Source organism: Triturus cristatus, chromosome 8 (assembly GCF_964204655.1).
Source record: "Triturus cristatus chromosome 8, aTriCri1.1, whole genome shotgun sequence".
NCBI lineage: Eukaryota > Metazoa > Chordata > Amphibia > Caudata > Salamandridae > Triturus > Triturus cristatus.
Window position 1 is genome coordinate 1,080,307,157 of NC_140591.1, and position 20,901 is coordinate 1,080,328,057.

The following is a 20,901-nucleotide window of genomic DNA, read 5'->3' on the forward strand; positions in this document are numbered from 1 at the left end:
GCAAAGGTGCAATGCGTTGGCTGCATGACATGCCTTGTTGTAACCAGCTAATTTGTTCTCATATGTGTCTCTGTGACATGTTGCAGGTGTATTGAAGTAGTGTCACTTGTTCATCCTCACAGGTAGGCGCCTCTGCCAAGGAGCAGATCTGGCTGACCGCCGTCAGTGCCGTGAGGAGTGCGGATGGTCGCAAGCGGCGCCTGTCCCAGGTGAGGAAACGCTGGCAGGATATCGGTGCTGGACGCGGAGGATCGCACGGGTCCTTCTGGGGGACTCACCTGAGAGCCATAAGAACCGCGGGCGCCGCCGTCTCTCCCACATCCACAAGCGTGTGCTGGCGGTGGTATTTCCAGACTTGGACAGGCGCTTACAGGAGATGCAGCAGCAGGACGGGGGTAGGTACATGTGTGTTTGTTGTGTTTCACCAGCATTTGTAAGTGCACTGTTCCATGGATACACTGCCAGGGTTTAATGGTGCTGTGCAGATCCTGTTACCCACAGTATTGCAGTGCTCTTCTGCCTCCCTTCCCCTCCTTGCAATGTGTTCCCTGGTCTGTGTGACGTCACTCCGTCACAAGGTTATGTAGCCTGGCACCTTCTCCACGTGTACAATGCCTGCAGCATCATGTGTGGGGGTGGTGTGTAACAGGTTTTGGGACCTTGCCTGTGCCCTGTCCAGTTCTGGTCTTGTGGGTTCCATGTCAGTTGGCACTAATGCTGAGTCCAGACATGGGAGTTAGTCTCTCAAGTGTGAGGCCTTACAGCACGCATGTCCTATGTGGTGGCCTGTGACATGATGTGCATGAGTGTGCGGTACGCATAGTGCGGGGATGGTAGCGTGTGTTGCAGTCATTCCCATTCAGGAGCATGGAGTTGTGTGGCCACTACTGTCCCCAGGGGCATATTTTTCTAGGTATCATGTGTGTAATCCGAATATGTCGACAATCTCTGTGTCTACAGCATAGGTTGTGCTCTGTGCCATTGTCCCCTGGTCAAATGTATATTGACGTGAAATGTAGTACAAGTGTCCACTGTACAGCCTGACCTGATTTTCCTTGTTCATACTCACGGTGGACATTACCTGTGTGTCTTGTTACAATCATCTGATGATGCCCATTTGTACATGGTTATTTGGACAGGCGCACCTTGGGTATTTTGTGTGCAATCTTGAATTGTTGCATCCCATGTGTATTTCACCCAGACTAAGGGTTGTAAGTGCTTCCTGTGTCTCCAAATAATTGTCTCATGTAGGGGGTGGGTGGTGCGGGCATGGCCTTCATGTCACAACCTGATATCTCCTTGCTAGGACTGGCCAGTGTGTGATGTTTGTCTGGACATGCACTCAAGGTGCAGTGAGCCAGTCATGGTGGGCATGCTTTCAGTATAACCTATGCTGCATGTGTCTCTTGTTCCTGGATATGGTCCCTGCTCATCCCTATTTCCTGCCACGCTGTGTGGTGCATATGCAGTGCTGGATTGTCCCCAGGGCCTTGCTCCTCAGTCAAAATTCCATTCCATCTCATTTGCTATTGTGTCATGCTCTCCATAGTTTTTCAGTGGCATGGTGGGTCAAACAACTGTGTCTTGCATGCCCTACATATGTACCTTGTTTTGTAGATGTAACTCTTCTTTTGTTTCAGGCTATGCACTGTAACCTATGTAGATTGGACTCATGTGACATATGTATACAGGTGTATGATTAATTTCTGTCCCTTTAATACGTTTATGTACTTATTTTTACAAAATTTGAACATTATCTAGTGCTACTGTAAATGTAAACATTTTGGGGCCGATTCCGATCCGGGTCAGAAAGCGCGAGATGTACCCATTCAGTCAATGGGAGCCCATGCACGCATCGTACGACCGAGCCTGATCCGGAGTGTTTTCCGACTGCGCCGGAGTCCTGCAATCCGACCGAGCGAGTACAATGCGGCCATATGCTGTCGGCACTCGGTTCCGTCGGACTCCCATAGAAGTCAATGGGAGACGGTCGTACGATGCGTACATGGGCTCCCACTGACTGAATGGATACATCTCGCGCAAGAGTGCCCCCTACAGTGGGTACGCGCCGGTGCCATCCACACCGTACATGCCTGTGTTGGGAAGACCCTTGGGTCTCCCCCTGTGCCTGAGTAGTAGTGCTGCAGGTGACAGGGGGTCCGACGCAGACCCCCAAAGGCAACATCCCGGACGTTTTGGGAGCCGGACACTCCGGCTCGCACCGGCTGTCCGACGCGTACATCGTACTGGCTCGTCGTAAATCGCACATTGCACGCCACCGTTAGCTTACGGCCGAGACGTACGGAGCGGTTCGGACACGGAAACGACTCAGTCGGTGAATTTCACGTAGCTCGCATCGTATTTGCTCGTTCGTACAGCTGTACGAGTCGGTCAGTAAACACGCATACGGCTCGTAGTTTTTCCGGACGGATCGTGTTCGGTGCCCCTCCGACCCGGATCGGAATCGGACCCATAGAGTTAATGCTATAAATATTTATGTAACATATTTGTAAATGTATTTGTTATAAATTATTTTACAATCTCATATATATTATGATTTATTTTTGCTATTCTTTGGACACATGTCAATAAATATTGCTATATGTTGTAAAAAAAGTTTACAACATAGTTTGAAACAATTATTAAGTGTATCTATATATCAACTATACACATGCTAAATTCTCAGTCAAGATCTGATGTGTGTTGTTGCTTGGTTGTTAGTCAAGCACCAACACACAGCCATGCACTATTGAGCAGATTAATATTTTACATTTAATCGAATTTGTGTCTGTAAAAAAATATAAATGTGTAATATGTTCAAAGATAAATATGCTGTATGTTATGAATAAAAATAATAAATTGGTACTCGGTATGACTAAGGATTTAGATGGTACTATATTATACACTGGATTGTACATGTTATTAATAATGATTATTAATATTTTCTACACTGAATTGTACATGTTAGGGGCTTTGCATTAAAAAAATGTTTATATAATATGTAAGTGTTAATAATTTTGTATAACCTGGTTTTAAGTGGCTCTCCTGCTTTCAATAATCTAGAAATTGCCTTTTCTCCAGGATCCTGCTGCGGCTGGTGAGAGTGTGTTAACATTAAATTACCATACATATTTATTCTGATTTAATTTATGCAGTTAACAGCTATACTATCATTTACTGTGGCTATCGGGTTGATTTCATGTTTTATTTATTTAATCTTTGTGATCATATTTTTAAAATATTGCTTGGAAATGTTTGTAAATTTATTTTCATGGTCCATATTTGCAATGTGTTAATGCAACACAGCACAGCAGGTATGATTGATGCACTGTGGTACATGAACAAGCAGAAGAAAACTTTCTAACATTGTCATATGATTTTTCAAACGAATGTATGTCAATACAACGTGAACCAAAACAACGTATACTTTTACATCGTTGTTTTTAGATCGCGTGTACCGTTACTACGCAATTTATAATTGTGGATATCATTTCTTTGCAAATGCATTAAAAGTGCCATTACATCGGATTGAAATACACCGCATACTTTAACATCGCATTTTTTCTTTTTATAAACACCCCAACACTTAGAAACTTAATACAATATGTTTAAAAATATAAATAAATAAACACCCCAACACTACGATAAATACTAAATGCAAATACACTACCCTACACAACACAAACTTCACAAAACTACTCTAATCCCTCAAACACTACCCCCATCACGACCCTACCCTGTGCCCCAGTCCTGCCCCTACACACAAACACTTCCCTGCACCACCCACCCGGCACTACCCTAATCCCTAAACAACTACCCTACACTACTCAAACACCACTACACTCCCCTTAACCCAAAAACACTACCCCCTGCACAACCCTCCTCTGACCCCCAGTCCTGTCCCTACACCCAAACACCCCCCTGCACGACCCCTCGACACTACCTTGAACCCTAAAACACTACCCTACACTACACAAACACCACACCACTACCCTCAACCCTAAGACACTATCCCCTGCACGACCCTCACCCTTCCCCCAGTCTGCTCCCTACACTACAACACTACCCTGCACGACACCAACACTACCCTAAACCCTAAAACACTACCCTACACTACACAAACACCACAACACTACACTAAACCCTAAAGCACTACCCCCTGCAAAACCCTCCCCTAAACACTCCTCTACCCTAAACACTACCCTAAACCCCAAAATACTGCTCCTCAAACACAACACTACCCTTATTCCTAAAAGACTACCCGCTGCACAACCCTCCCCCTACTCTACACCCTTTAAAACAGCCCCTCTTACCTCTCTCTCCTTGTGTCCTCTGTTCTCCTTCCTGCGTTGTAAGAGGAGCGGTGATCGTTGCACGTCATTGTGAGGAAACACCTCAGTTTCCTCACAACGATGTGGTTCGCATTGGTGAACACCCTAAATATCGATTCCAAAATATCGACTGCCCAGAATATCGAAGTTAAAATATAGAGTGGACAGAATATCGAATTATCAAAATATAGATAGGTCAGAATATCGAAATTGGGGTACAAAATATCGATTTCCATACTATAGAATTAAAAAATATAGAATTCCATAATATCGAATTTTAAAATATAGATTACCATAATATTGAATTTAAAAATATAGATATCTATAGTATCGAATTTTTTTTAGTGTTATGTATGGTAGTATATGTGTTAACATTATGTATTAATTTTGTAATGTATGTTTAATTTATTTAAACTAATGAATGTTATGTAATTTAATTTTTGCATAATTTAATTCCATAGCGGGTTGTGGGTTTATGGGGGAATAGGGTGGGAAGTAATTTAATTATGGTTGGTTAAATATTAATTAATTGAGAATTAATTATTAATTGGTAAGTAATTTTTATTAAGTGGTAATTAATTTATATTAATTGATTAATTGATAATTATGTTAATTGTATTTTTTATTATTAGGAGCGGGTTGTGGGTTTGTAGGGGAATTGGGTGGAAAGTAATTTAATTGTAATAAAGTAAATAATTATTTATTTATTTATGTGTATTGATAATTAATTGATAATTAATTATTATTTGGTAATTAATTTGTATTAATGGGTAAATAATTTGTATGAATTGCTAATTAATTTTTAATAATTGCTAAATTATGTTTATTAATTGAGTAATTGATAATGTTAATTGTAGTTGTTATTATTGTAAGTGGGTTGTGGGTTTATAGGGGAATTGGGTGGGAAGTAAATTAATTGTAATAAAGTAAATATTATTTTTTTCATTTACGTGTATTGATAATTGATAATTAATTATTAATTGGTAATTAATTTGTATTAATTGGTAATTAATTTTTATTAATTGCTAATTAATATTTTTCAATGCTAATTATTTGTTATTAATTGGTAATTATTTTTAATTAACTTTTTATTGGTATTGATAATTAATGTAATCTTATTTTAAATTTAAATCATTACTTTCCCTACTTTTGCACTCTCAGGAGTGGGAATAGTATTTTTTACCCTCCGCTATCCAACTCTATCCCTACTGTTGCACTCACTGGAGTGGGAATAGTAATTTTTACCCCTACGCTATCCAACGCTTTCCCTACTGTTACACTCTTTGGAGTGGGAATAGTAATTTTTACCCCTACACTATCCAGCGTTTTCCCTACTGTTGCATTCACTGGAGTGGGAATAGTAATTTGTACCCCTACGCTATCCAACGCTTTCCCTACTGTTGCACTCACTGGAGTGGGAATAGTAATTTTTCCCTTCCCGCTATCCAACGCTTTCCCTACTGTTGCACACTCTGGAGTGGGAATAGTAAATTTTATCCTCCCGCTTTCCAACGCTTTCCCTACTGTTGCACTCTTTGGAGTGGGAATAGTAATTTTTACCCCTACGCTATCCAACGCTTTCCCTACTGTTGCCCTCATTGGAGTGGGAATAGTAATTTTCCTCTTCCTGCTATCCAATGCTTTCTGTACTGTTGCACTCTCTGGAGTGGGAATAGTAATTTTTACCCCTACGCTATCCAACGCTTTCCCTACTGTTTCACTCTCTGGAGTGGGAATAGTAATTTTTACCCCCACGCTATCCAACGCTTTCCCTACTGTTTCACTCTCTGGAGTGGGAATAGTAATTTTTACCCCTACGCTATCCAACACTTTCCCTACTCTTGCACTCTCTGGAGTGGGAATAGTAATTTTTACCCCTACGCTATCCAACGTTTTCCCTACTGTTGCACTCACTGGAGTGGGAATAGTAATTTTTAACCCTACGCTATCCAATGCTTTCCCTACTGTTGCACTCTCTGGAGTGGGAATAGTAATTTTTACCCTCCCGCTATCCAACGCTTTCCCTATTGTTGCACTCACTGGAGTGGGAATAGTAATTTTTCCATTCCCGCTATCCAACGCTTTCCATACTGTTGCACTCTTTGGAGTGGGAATAGTAATTTTTACCACTACGCTATCCAACGTTTTCCCTACTGTTGCACTCACTGGAGTGGGAATAGTATTTGTACCCCTACGCTATCCAACGCTTTCCCTACTGTTGCACTCTCTGAAGTGGGAATAGTAATTTTTACCCCTCCGCTATCCAGCGCTTTCCCTACTGTTGCACTCTCTGAAGTGGGAATAGTAATTTTTACCCTCCCGCTATCCAGCGTTTTCCCTACTGTTGCATTCACTGGAGTGGGAATAGTAAGTTTTACCCCTACGATGTCCAACGCTTTCCCTACTGTTGCACTCACTGGAGTGGGAATAGTAATTTTTCCCTTCCCGCTACCCAACGCTTTCCCTACTGTTGCACTCTCTGAAGTGGGAATAGTAATTTTTACCCCTACGCTATCCAACGCTTTCCCTATTGTTGCAGTCTTTGGAGTGGGAATAGTAATTTTTACCGCTACGCTATCCAACGCTTTCCTTACTGTTGCACTCTCTGGAGTGGGAATAGTAATTTACACCCCTATGCTATCCAACGCTTTCCCTACTGTTGCACTCTCTGGAGTGCGAATAGTAATTTTTACCCTCCCGCTATCCAACGCTTTCCCTATTGTTGCACTCACTGGAGTGGGAATAGTAATTTTTCCATTCCCACGTTCCAACGCTTTCCCTACTGTTGCACTCTTTGGAGTGGGAATAGTAATTTTTACCACTACGCTATCCAACGTTTTCCCTACTGTTGCACTCACTGGAGTGGGAATAGTAATTTTTACGCTCTCACTATCCAACAAAAGATCGACTTTTTTTACATTACTTTCATTATGTTTACATTTTAAGCTTTTTTATATTATATCATGTATGTTTTATTTAATTATTTTTAATATTTAATTACTTTTATATTATTTTTAATACATTTAAAAAATTCGATATTTTAGCTAACTATATTTTAACATTCTATATTTTGGAATCGATATTTTAGTACCTACCTGTTTGTAGATAGGGAGTCGATATCCTGTCCTTCTTTATTTTGGCGTCGATATTTTGGGCATTCTATATTATGACCCTCGATATTTAGTCACTGAACCGTTCGCATTACAACACTTGTATTGTTACAGCACATGCGATGTAGTAACATGTGTAGAAATGGCTGAGCGTTGTTACAGCGAATGCGTTGTAACGCTTGTGTGGTAATGGTACGCGGTGTAATGACCACGTAAAAATGGATGTTTACCTTTTCAAACTTATCCTGTGCCAATGTCTTGGAACACTTTGTGCTGCGTAGCAACAGCACAGGTGCCCTTGTGCACAGATGCATGTGTTGTGCTCAGGAGACTTTTGTTGCATGAATAGAGGCTATTGTTCTTTGCACGTGGATGCAGAAAGCAACAAACATGCAAAGAGGAAATAGCAAGGGGAAACAAAGATATTTTTTCTTGTTAGAACAATATCAGGGTGCACATGTAGGTTTACTGAATGTAGTAAATATGGGTTTGCTTAAAAAATAATGGGTGGATGTCTGGGAATGCCTGTGCTCCATCCATGAAACACCTGCCCGATGCAAGGTAACGCTATGCAGTGCAAGGCATTACTTCTTTTTAAAACCACATCTTAGCACTTTAATTTTTCTTGCTTTTTTATGGAACTTGCCTTCAGTTTGTACACCTCTTTGTTCTGCAGGCATGGGACTTGATGCATTGATGCAGCAAGGATGCAACCATTTACAGGGAGCACGAGTTATAGTTACCTTAGTGCGTGCGTTACGGTTACTTGAGATGAATTTCTATGTTCTTTTTTAGTTTAAAGCATTACATTGTTACTGAACATTTCACCTAACTTTAATGTTACTTTAACTTTTGTTTTTTCAAGGGAATTTCTATGTTTCCTTTTTTAAACAAAAACAAATCTTTTTTATCACACATAACTACAAATTCCACTTTAACCTTTGGGTATATACATATATAACTCAGGAAAGACAAACAAATTGTCATTTAATAATTTGACACGGGTGGAAATGTTGTGGTTCAAGAGCATCAAAAGTACTTAGTTAATGCTGAAAAACAACTAAAAAATACCCTAATCAAAAATTGAGAGAGAATTCGTTAAAGGCCATAACCAAGGAGTGTCATAACAAATTACAGGAATGCCATGATTTACAATTCATTGATGATGAAGAACATAAATATCTTAAGTAAGGGTGGGCGTAGTTCGCGAAGTAGCACTTCGCGAAGCTACGCAAAGTGAAGTTCGCACTACGCGAGCTACGCGTAGCACTTCGCGAACTGCGAAGTAACATGTTCGCACTGTGCAAGATGTTGTTTTCAATGATTGCACAGTGCGGACAAGCAACCGGCACTGTGCAATCATTGAAAATGGCATCTTGCACAGTGCGAGCTGTAGTTTTCTGCTGCTCGAGTAGATTTTTCCTCGAGCTGCAGCTTTCTCAACGCGAACTGGTAGTTTCTCATCGCGAGCGGTCGCGAGCATACGCGACCCCTCGCAATGAGAAACCTGACCTTCTCGCGTTGTGAATCTCGCCGGGAGGTTTATTTTCCATGCTCGCGATCGCGAACAAGGAAAAAGTCTCGCCAGGATGTCATTTTGCTTGCTCGCGGTCGCCAACTTGACGTTGAGGACCGCGAGCAAGCAAAAAATGACCGCAGCATTACGCAACACTACGCTACGCGTGTTCGCACTGTGCTACGTGCAGTTCGCGTAGTGCGAAGTAGCGCGAACTTCGCAAACTACGCGAGCGTAGCGTAGTGCTTCGCCCAGGCCTAATCTTAAGTGGAGAAGTGTGGCTCAATGTGGAGAAGTGTGGCTCAATGGTTAGAGCGGCAGACCCTGATGCAGAGGTCTGGCCTGGGCCAGGGTTCAATTCCTGCCTCGGTGGGTCCTAGGCTCAATTTGCCCGGACCCGATAATTCTTGGTACCTATTCTAATCTGGGCAATAGCTTGCTTAATCTCCACAATGGCCCCAAAAGCGCTTAGAAGCCTGGCTTCATCTTGGGGGTCCCCAGGAGTGGGCACTTCACAGGGAAAGGCCAGGAAGGGTTCCACAGCGGTATGTGTACAGCGCCTTTGAGACCCTTTCGGGGGTGTGCGGTGCGCTATATAAATGCACTACATTTACATTTAAGACAGAACATCCAATCACCCCCATGATTTATTTCTTACTGAAAGTCCACAAAAATCAGCTAAATCCTCCCACTCATCCAATTGTTAGTTCTATTGGATCCCTACTCAAAGGTACATCAAGATTCATATAGACTAATTTTTTCCTCCATATGTGACAGTTCTTCCATCTTACCTGTTTGATTCCATGAATTTTTTTAATTAAATGCAGGGGATACCCTGGAAAAAAACCTACTGTGGGTTCAATTCCGATGCGGGTCGGACAGCTCTCCAAGAGCTGTTCGTAGCCTTACCTTGCGACTGACTCGTACCCAGAGCCGGTCCGTCCTGGCCATGAAGTACGATGCGCATAAATGACAAAAATCCGACCGACACGTAGGCTGTGATTCAAGCTTCATTCTCCGTCCGAGCCGTACTTCCGAACGCCGAACCGAGTGGCCCGGAAGCAGTATCCATAGCAGTTTCCGGCCAGACAAGTACGATGTGCACATCATACGCACAGGACAGGTTGCCACGTACAGCACGTCACAGCATCCGTAAAAGAAGCATGTCAGGTACAATTCGCGCCAGAACTCAATCCACAGCAACGAGATGGACCAGCTTGCAATGGGTACGAGACGAACACATCATGAATCCCATCGCGCAGGTCATACCAGTACTGTACATCTCTGACAGGATCAGGAACAGACGCGGATGGCGCAGACGATAAGTCAGACACCCACCACACAAACAAACAACACATACCTGCCAAATGTCACACACACCCAGAGGATCCATATCCTGGCCACTAGCAACAGGCCACCATATGGGTTGCATGGCCAGCACCACTACCACCCCCACTCATAGGGCTTATGTTACCCATCACTACTGCCCCCCCACCCATAGGGGACCTGTTGCCCAGCACTCCTGCCACCCCCACCCATAGGGCTTATGTTGCCCATCACTACTGCCACCCACACCCATAGGGGACCTGTTGCCCAGCACTCCTGCCACCCCCACTCATAGTGGACCTGTTGCCCAGCACTCCTGCCACCCCCACCCAAAGGGGACCTGTTGCCCATCACTACTGCCTCCCCCACCCATAGGGCTTATGTTGCCCATCACTACTGCCACCCAAAACCATAGGGGACCTGTTGCCCATCACTACTGCCACCCCCACCCATAGGGCTTATGTCACCCATCACTACTGCCACCCCCACCCATAGGGGACCTGTGGCCCAGCACTACTGCCACCCTCACCCATAGGGGACCTGTTGCCCAGCACTCCTGCCACCCCCACCCATAGGGCTTATGTTGCCCATCACTACTGCCACCCCCACCCATAGGGGACCTGTTGCCCAGCACTCCTGCCACCCCCACCCATAGGGGACCTGTTGCCCATCACTACTGCCACCCCACCCATAGGGCTTATGTTGCCCATCACTACTGACACCCCCACCCATAGGGGACCTGTTGCCCATCACTACTGCATCCCCACCCATAGGGGACCTGTTGCCCATCACCCCTGCCACACCCACCCATAGGATGGGTGATGCGCCACACATACATCATACACCAACTTTAGGTATGTCAGCAAAATACATCCCCCCAACATCATGACAAATGTGTGTAGTCTGTGACAAATGCCTACAACAGTGATTATGACCTCGAACATACAATGTAACTACCATCACATGTGTGACCAAAAACTGAGTGTGGCCTACACAAGGCAGGCATCACTATAGCACTGTGTCAATGTAAAAATAACACCCCCTCACTGTGTAGAACAAAAGTTAAATGCGGGGTTCCAAACTGCTGCAAATATTGAGCATTGTGGTGATGGGGTCTAAAACCTCGCTCATCACAGTGACCAAAAGGTAAGTGTCATCATGGTCAAAGCTGAAAATGCCAAACAGCATGTATGATTCCTGGTCCCAACACATGAAACACTTTTGGGGCAAAGTAGTGGTTGTGTCCCATACCCACAGAGATGTGGCGAGGCTAACAGTGCTGTGAAAACCTAACATACTCTTGGCCATGTGCAGACAAGCACCACCCATGGGGGCTGACAATGCATACAGTGTACAATGACACAAAAGCAGAAGTGACCATCACAAAGCATACATACATCTCGAAAATAGACACAAATCAAAACAACCTTTGTAGACTGTAGGTGTCAGGTCATAAACTCCCATTCCATGCCAGCAATGGGACCTAACAACCAGGATGAATGTGCAGAATGATGTGATATGACTCACAGGGACAGCCGGGTAAATCACAAAAACAACATCCTGACAATGGCCCACAGCAGCAATACCAATGCACTGGTGCAGATGCACAAACACAAATAGGCAACCTCACACTGCACATCTGATACAACATGTGTGTGTGTGTCTCAGTATCCCCAGGCAGCTACACAACACATGAGGGGGGCTGAACCACAGTGAGACAAATGTGGACACAGTGCCATACAAAAGTAAACCATCAATGGTCCCCCCTTAGTGGGCAATCAGGCATTGTGAGATGAGAGGGAGCCCAAAAGACACATGTGACACAAGCTGGAATGAACAGCAACTAACAAAGCAAGAGACTCACACACAACAGCACTACCCCCAGGGACCAGACATTGGGGTGACAAAAGCATGCATGACACGTCCACTGTGCTGACAAAGGTAGATGTTGTACAAACTGTGAAACCCAGACATGTGTCCTGTGCCAGAAACGTACATCACACCAACACAAACACAAATAACTCAGCATGGCCCGTCATCCATGGACAAACGGGAGCTAGGGGCCCATCCATGCAAACATTTACATCAGTCCACACTCAACACCACACACCCTGAACTGCACCAATGTGCATCTGTGAAACCCACATGGACAGGTGACATTGCACATGCACCCATGACAAACACAGTAATGTTGGGTGGAACTAAGATGCACAGACTCATCATACAAGGACTGTTTACAACCCTGGTGAATGACAGACATACTGCACAGTATGCGGTACATGGCCATGGCGTCAAAGCTCGCGTAACCTTCTGAATACCTGCCACAGTCCAAGGACAATGCAGAAGCCAAGGCGAACCACAAGGCACACATGCTGACACCTGCAAACATTACAGCCCTGAAACAGACAAGTGGGACCACTCACACACACATACACATGTCTCAATCACTGAAAGGTACCACCTAGGGGCAACTACATGATATTGCGAAGTGCCTGGTGGACCCCTGACTGTGTCCCATCTGCATCTGACCACATCATCACCACTCAGAACTGACAAATCCCAATGATGAAACACCAATTAACAGTAGTGTGTCATGCACCCCCACATCTGGTAGCCCATGGCAAAGTTGTGGGATGAACACAGTACAACTCAGCAAGCATCAACAGGAACATGTCAAGGGAACACTGCCTGTGTATGAAAAGGGATGTGGACACACACACACATGCTCACAAAACACACACCATGGGCCCAGACAATGCCACAGAACAACCCACTTACTTGAGGGGACTCAACTCCTGTCGAAGCTCAGCTGTGCCAAACAGTCCCAGCAGATCTCAGTCACGTCAGCAGAACACTTGGTCAGTCAGCCATCAGTTACCACACAATGAAGGCTCTGGTCACAACAGCCTGGTTACGGGAGTCTCCCTTAAGTCATCTTCACATACTCAATACATATGTCCAGCAAGTTGCACAGAGGACACAGTTGCTCCTACACCAATGAGGTCCACACTTACGCGTCCAGTGGAGATGCACCTACAGTCAGGAAAATAGACAAATTGGACAATGGGAAGCACATTATGTGTACATGTGTGCAAGCCACAGATGTGACAATGCAAATGAAATATTTACAGAGATGTCCACAAATTGTTAATCATGACACACCCATTTAGCTGCAAAGTATGATAAGGATAACGAACAGAATAGGATACATATCTCATGGAGTACCTCACATCAACACCTCAGTATTCAACATTGGAAATCCAGCATTACAACTGCAAGGTCATGCCAAACATCAACATAATGTACAGCTAAATCAAATTCACAAGGATTTAAAAAAACTGCTTTCCTGCACTGGTAAGGACAGGGGACATCTCCTCAGAGGGGCATTCATGGGGGCAGGCCAGGCACCGCAGGGACAGGATCTGGGTGCAGCAGAAGGAGGCAGTGAAGGGGTGGTGGATGCAGGAGAGTCACTGGCAACTGCAGTGGAGCTGACTGAAGTAGTGGGTGCAGCCACAACTGTGGGGCACAAGTCAGATGGGGTGGGTGCTGGCACAACTTCAGTGGGCAGGTCAGATGGAGTGGACTGGGTACCCACTGCAGTGCCCAAGTCAGACGGGGTGGTCGTGGACTCCACTGCAGTGCCTAACTGAATGGGAGTGGAATGGGGTCAGGTGAGGTCGGCAGGACAGAGGGGGGGACAGGATCTCCACATTAGTGGCACAAACTGTCTGACCGGGGTTGGAAGAGCAAGTGGTAGGGGGGAGGGCCACAGCATTTTGGGGATGGTGTATCTGTGGGTGGGGAAACCTGGGGCAGGGTGTGGCGGGGGAACCTGTGGAGTGGTGGCCTGGGGGATGGAGGACGGAGACTTCGTTGTGGAGCTGCAGGGGTGGGGTCTTGCTCTACCGGCTCCGGGGGGACTTGCGGTTACGGGCCTCAGTCTGACTGTGCCTGGGGGAGGGTGTCAAGGTGTGAGGGGCACTCCCCTCTGTGTGTGGGGACTTCCTCTTCCCCTTGTAAGATGGATCTGCTGGGTCGGTGGGGAAGAGGCCAAGGTCACAGAGGAAGAGCTTCTGTGGAGATGGGGTTGCAGGTGAGGCAAAGGAAGGGGGCTGGGAGGGAAAGGTATCAGAGGACTGCGGAGTGGTTGTGGATAACTGTGTATGTGTGTCTGCAAACCATCCCCTGTGAGTGTGGTATCAGTCCCTTGCGCTTGCTTGTGTGCAGGTCTAGCCCTTGGTGTGAGTGTTTGTGTGCTGCCCGTGTCTGTGGGTTTGTGAGAATGTGCAGGTGTGTGTGTGTGATTGGGACAGGTAGGGTGCTAGGAATCATGGGTGGTGCAGGGGTAGGAGGGGTGTGGGACTGTTGGAGGAGGGACACTACTGCCATCAGGGAGGAGGCCACGGACTGATTGGTCCTCTGTAGGGCAGACATGCCCGATGAAATGCCCTCCATGAACGACACCAGTTGTGTCAACAGACTGGTGTGTGCATAGAGGACACTCAGCATTGATGTCTGCCCTACATAGATCTGTCTAAGCAAGTCCACAGACTCCTCACTCAGGGCAGCAGGGGACACAGGGGCAGGGGGTGCGGTGCCTGGAACAAAGGAGACATGCTCCCGAACACAGGAGCCTCCACAGACCTCTGGGATGGTAGCCGATGGGAGGGTGGTGATGGTGGTGGTGGGGGTGGTGGCAGGGACAGCCTCACTAGCTGGGGTTTGGTGGCTGCTGACACCCACCTCCACAAGGGAGTCATCCTCCGAGCTGCTGTGGCCCTCAGCTGGGGTTGATGTTGCTGAGGACTCCTCCGTGTGGCTCCACTCACCCTCCGTGCCACTGGGTCCCTCCGACTCCTCGCCTTCTGTCCCAGTCAGGCTCTGTGGCTCCTCCTGGTCCATGGAGCTGTCCCCTCCTGTGGCCGTGGATGTATCTGAATAGAATTAGGAAAAAAGGGAACAGCATCAGTCACCTGCACTGACTGCACACACCACAGTGAGTACATCACATCACAGGGCAAGCCCTGTCATCATCAGCTGAACACTGCTCAAAGTGCTCACACTGTTTAGAATAAGCCAATTGTCAGTCTCACCATCAACCATGGCACTCATATCCCTCCTGGACTTGCACCCATATGTCTGTTGCATGTTGGATGATAATACCCCAATGTGCCGACATGACCACCTACACATTTGTTGGACATGCAAGTGAACATGTAGGAGTATGTCACTATACACACATCACATCTCTTGCCATTGACTCATTACAGGTGTCAGGATGAAGGGATGGGCAGAGTCTCATTTCACATGCTTGTGATGCATGCCAGCAACACACACTATGATGTTCTCATGTCCTGATAGTCAATGCCACAATGGGGTGCATGGAGCACATTTGAACACAATGCAGGATCACTCGTAGCAAGTTAAATGCATGGCACTGGCATGCCTGGAAAGTCAGTCAACACTGTCTCCTGTCACAGGGGCAGGGCATCCAGACATCAACAGTATGCACTGTGTCACAATCATAGCTCATGGGTAAAGCAAACTCTGCAGCTGACAAGTGCACTTGCCAATCCCCTGCAAACAACATATCCCGGACCTAGAAGACCCCACATCAAACAAAACAGACATATGAGTCTCGGCGAACACACCTCCCTGTACATTACCATATCACAGTCTGCTGTGCATGTAACACAGCTGCCTGAAGTTCACAGTTGCATACACCATTGTGCACTGTCAAGTGATCACACACCTATATGTCACCGAGGTATTGTCTCTCATAGTCACATCTCAGATGTCCTGCTGACCCTCAAACTCATGAACACCACAGTTGTACAGAAAAGGAAGCCACACCACAATGACACAGAGGCAGACACCTGAAGGCACATGTCACTAAGCACAACCTGTAAGTTGATACACATGAGTGGGATTATAGAGTGTTTCTAAATGCCCTTGAGTAGGCATGACTGCCCAGGTCTACGTGAAACAGTGTTTAGCCCTGGACAGTAGTCAGGTGGCTAAGCAAGTGTGACACACTTGATATACATACTCATGAGGCACACAAATTGGAGTACCCTGCTGCATGTGTATGTTTGAAATACCCTAGCCACATGTGGCGAGTCAGACCCGCAATTGTAACACATATCAAGGGCACACACAGATCACATGTCAGATCTCAGGCATTGTGTAAACAATTGACCCACCCATGAAACACACAGAGTCACGGTAACAGATGCTGTCCGGAACCTGAAGCATAACTGACTGCAGGGACACAGTGCCCTAGTGACAAGCAACAGACTGTAGGGTCCAAACCTGTGGATCAGATGAGGAGGGTGCATCACACAATTGAGGGACCTGAGTATTGGTCCGGTGTACGCACCTTCTGCAAGGAGGCGACTGCATCAGCTGGACCCTTGTGATCCTCCGGGTCCAGCCCCGAAGGTCCTGCCTCCTCTTCTGGCAGTTGCGGATCCGGCGCTTGTAGACCCCCGCCAATTGAAGTGCCCGGGCGATGGTCAGCCATATCTCTTGCTTCTGGTGGGCATCAACCTGTGAGGATGACAAAGTTAAAAGTCCATTAGCACACATGGCCCATATTTGTGCTGCACACATTTGGAGATACATGTCATCATCACAAAGGGAAATAAGTTACACAGGTAGTGCACCCATGGGAAAGGACAAATGCCATGCATGACTGACATGTTCCTGGGAAGTTTAAGCTTGCACAAATGCACTTTAGCTGCAGAACACCTGTTCATTACATGTACCTACACACTTTGGGGGATGAAAGTACTCAGTGAGTTTGCTTGCCACTGGTGTACACACTGCTAGTACTGCTAGTCAGACAACATGCACAATTAGGAAGGCGGCGGACTGCACACTCACCTGCTCCCCTGGTTTCCCATACAGCTTGCTGTACTGTGGAAGGAGCCCGTCCAGCAGGGCCTGGTTCTCCTCCTCAGGGAAGGCTGGGGCCCTCTCCAGAGTACGTGCCATACCAGTAGCCAGTGGATGCAGAGACAGCAGCAGTGGTAGCAGTGATGTGGTCCAGTAGCATGTAGTGCAGGCAAGTGAGCTCCCTGGGGGCCAGCCAGCCTTATATCTATGCTGCAGAGGCAGAATCTGGGCCATGTGTCTCAAGTGATAGGTCCAACATGGTTGCATTCTATGAATCTGGCCAATCCATGGAAATTTACGACTCTTACACGTCTTCCGCATCGTTCAAATCTTCACCTTCATAAAACCCTAAGAATTGCAACATTGTTGTAGGCATCAAACTGAATTTTCAGCGCACGACTCGTACAAGTTTTGAATCTGCATCCGTCTCCATGACAGTCCAGAGCAAATGGGTGCGCCCGGCTCGGTCAACTGACTGTACAACGTGGAGTTTGAAAATACACACGCACCCGTCTCCATATGATTCAATGGCCAAGGTGTACGCCGGTCTCGGTCCATGCCTGCCCGACACATATGCATGATAGTCACACACGTCCGGCCTCATTGCAGTCAATGGCTAAGCGTACACTGGGCTCGGTCCAGAACTGTGCAATGCGCAAGCATAGCCACCCGCGTCAGACCTCATTGCAGTCAATGGCTAAGCGTACACACGGCTCGGTCCTGAACTGTGCAATGCGTACACATAGTCATCCGCGTCGGACCTCATTGCAGTCAATGGCTAAGCGTACACACAGCTCGGTCCTGCACTGTGCAATGCGTTCGCATAGTCACCCACGTCGGACCCCATTGCAGTCAATGGCTAAGCGTACGCACGGCTCGGTCCTGAACTGTCCAATGCGTATGCATAGTCACCCGCGTCAGACCTCATTGCAGTCAATGGCTAAGCGTACGCACGGCTCGGTCCTGAACTGTGCAATCCGTACGCATAGTCACCCGCGTCGGACCTCATTGGTGTGACTATTTGACAGCTTCAACACACAATTACTTGCCAGGGACTCAAGTGCACACCTACCACACTACAGCATTGACCACACAGTGTCCTGGCATGTAAGGCTGCATTCCCTGTGTGTTGGGGGAAACATTTGGTTTGTTGTGTGGCACTTTTGTGCAGCCACTCCCAGGCTGTGCACGGGTTTATGGGGACAGAATCCTTTGTGTGTTGTGCACATTACCACTGTGATTTGCAACTGTACAGTTATTGGCATGAGTCATGGACACAGTTTCATGTTGGATATGTTTAGGACAGTTCACATACATCCTGAGTCCTGGGGGTGATGGTATGTACGTCACAGTGAGACCTATAGCCACAATTCTGATGTACACCCACAGTCTATGTGCATGTTGTGTCTCAGATGTGGCTGATCAAATGTGCCCAATGGGAGACAGTCTCCACATCCATGTGGTTTGTGCATCAACATTGATGTGTGTGTCTATGAGACGTACATGTAGGGCCTGCAGAGACAACAGTGGCCACTACCTGTAGGACTCATGGGTGCCTTGTGGAGTGTACATGATGCGCCATGTCATGCCAGTGTCCATGTGGCAATACAGGGAACCTGGGTATCTGCATGGCAAAGATCTGTGATGCCTGGGAGACATCAGGCCTCACTTGTCACTGTGGTGTGTGTTTGTAACGTCACAGCAGTACATAGGTAGGGTGACAGCCCAATGATTGGCCATTGCACTACATGGGACTTATGTGGACATGTGGACTTGAGATACGAGGTGATGGGCATGTAGGTGACATATGTGTCCATGCCCAACAGCACACACCTCAGTACATTGTGTATTGTCATGACGTATCATATAATATTTTGCTTGGTCATAGCCACATGGGTGGATGAATCGACAATCTTCCTTTGTGCATCTCTGTTCTGCAGGGCACTAGCTGTCCATAGACTGTTCCCAGACCTTGAAACCATGTAGGAACATGACTGGATCCAACGGTACCACTTCACCAGGCCACTGATTGAGGAGTTGACGGAGCAGTTGGCGCCACATCTGCTACCTGGCCAGACATACCCTACAGCACTGACCCCAGAGGTGAAGGTGATGGCAGCCCTGCACTTCTTTGCTACTGGAACCTTCCAGTACACCGTGGCTACTGCTGGTGGTATGTTGGAAACTATGTTTAGTCATGTGCTACGCGATGTCTTGGAGGGGATGTTGCATTTCCTTGACCTGTACATCAAATTTCCTAGCCCAGGTCAACTCACTGAAATAAAGGATGCCTTTTATACACTGGGGAGGATGCCGAACGTCATCGGATCTATTGATGTTACACATGTGGCCCTGATACCACCACAGGCACATGAGCAGGCATACCGGAACAGGAAACATTTCCACTCCATCAATGCTCTGGTGGTATGTCTTGTAGACATGTGTATCACACATGTGTGTGCACGTTTCCCCGGTTCTGCGCACAATGCCTACATCATGAGGAGTAGTCGCATTGCAACGCTGATGTCACAGATGCCAGACCAGCGTGCCTGGCTTGTCGGTGTGTACTGACTGTTTACCATTGTGTGTGTTTGGCAATGTTGTATTTTGCACTCCCACAAAACTCAGCTACTTGTTCATTTTTGTGTGTGTAGGTGACTCCGGATACCCCAAGATGCCGTGGTTGCTGACACCCCTCAAGAACCCTGTGACACCAGCCAAGATGCACTACAATGAGGCACATGTTCGGAGCAGGAGGGTGATTGAGCGGACATTTGGTCTCCTGAAAAGCCAATTCCGCTGCCTGGACAAGACCGGAGGGGCCCTCCCATATGAGCCTGCAAAGGTGTGCACAATTATCCTTGTATGCTGCATGCTACACAACATGGCAGTGCGGAAGACATTGCCAGGATGACGATGACCTACCTCCACCACCTGTGGAGGATCCAGGCCTGGGCCACGATGCCAGTGATGATGATGAGGGTGACGTCCGCACACATCTCATCAACAACTTCTTCACCTGAATGTGAATTTACAGGCTTGTTATGTCAATGTACTGAGTTAGCCAGAAATGTGTTGTGGCTGCTCTGTTGCTGTTTGAGTGTGTCTGTGTGCCACTTGACTGGATGCGTGCAGTGAGGTGTCCTTTCAGGTGGTCTGTACTCCACGATAGTGTAGAACTGCTAACTTGTTTCTGTGTAGGTTCTTGTGACATGTTTTGTGCATGTGTATTGCATTTCTCTCCTGTTCTGCTGTGCTTTTGACTGTGCCTTTTGTCTGTCCTTCCCAGGGTACTTTGCCTGTTTGGTCAACACTCACCCCCAACACCCAGAATCCAACACCAGTGTGGAAGTTGTCAATTCCCATCAAGTGATGTGCCACACACCCCTGGACTTAAATTCTCCGACACTTTGTAACCGTGTGTCCACTGTAACATACAATTACCTTGCAACTATTGTGGGATAAATATGTTGCTGATGTATAATGAACCTCTGTTACGCTTTGTTATGTGCGTTGTCTGTCTTCCCACATCTGACTGACATTTGCTTACCTCACCTGTGGACTTGTTACCACTGACTGTGGATAGGTGTTGTGTCTGTGCATACCAAAGTATTTCAGGTCAACATCATTGTGTGGGATGAGTTACATGGCCATTGTGAGTATGTGTTGTGGTGCCATAGTGGTGTGTCTCCCTCACATGTGTCACATCACCATGACT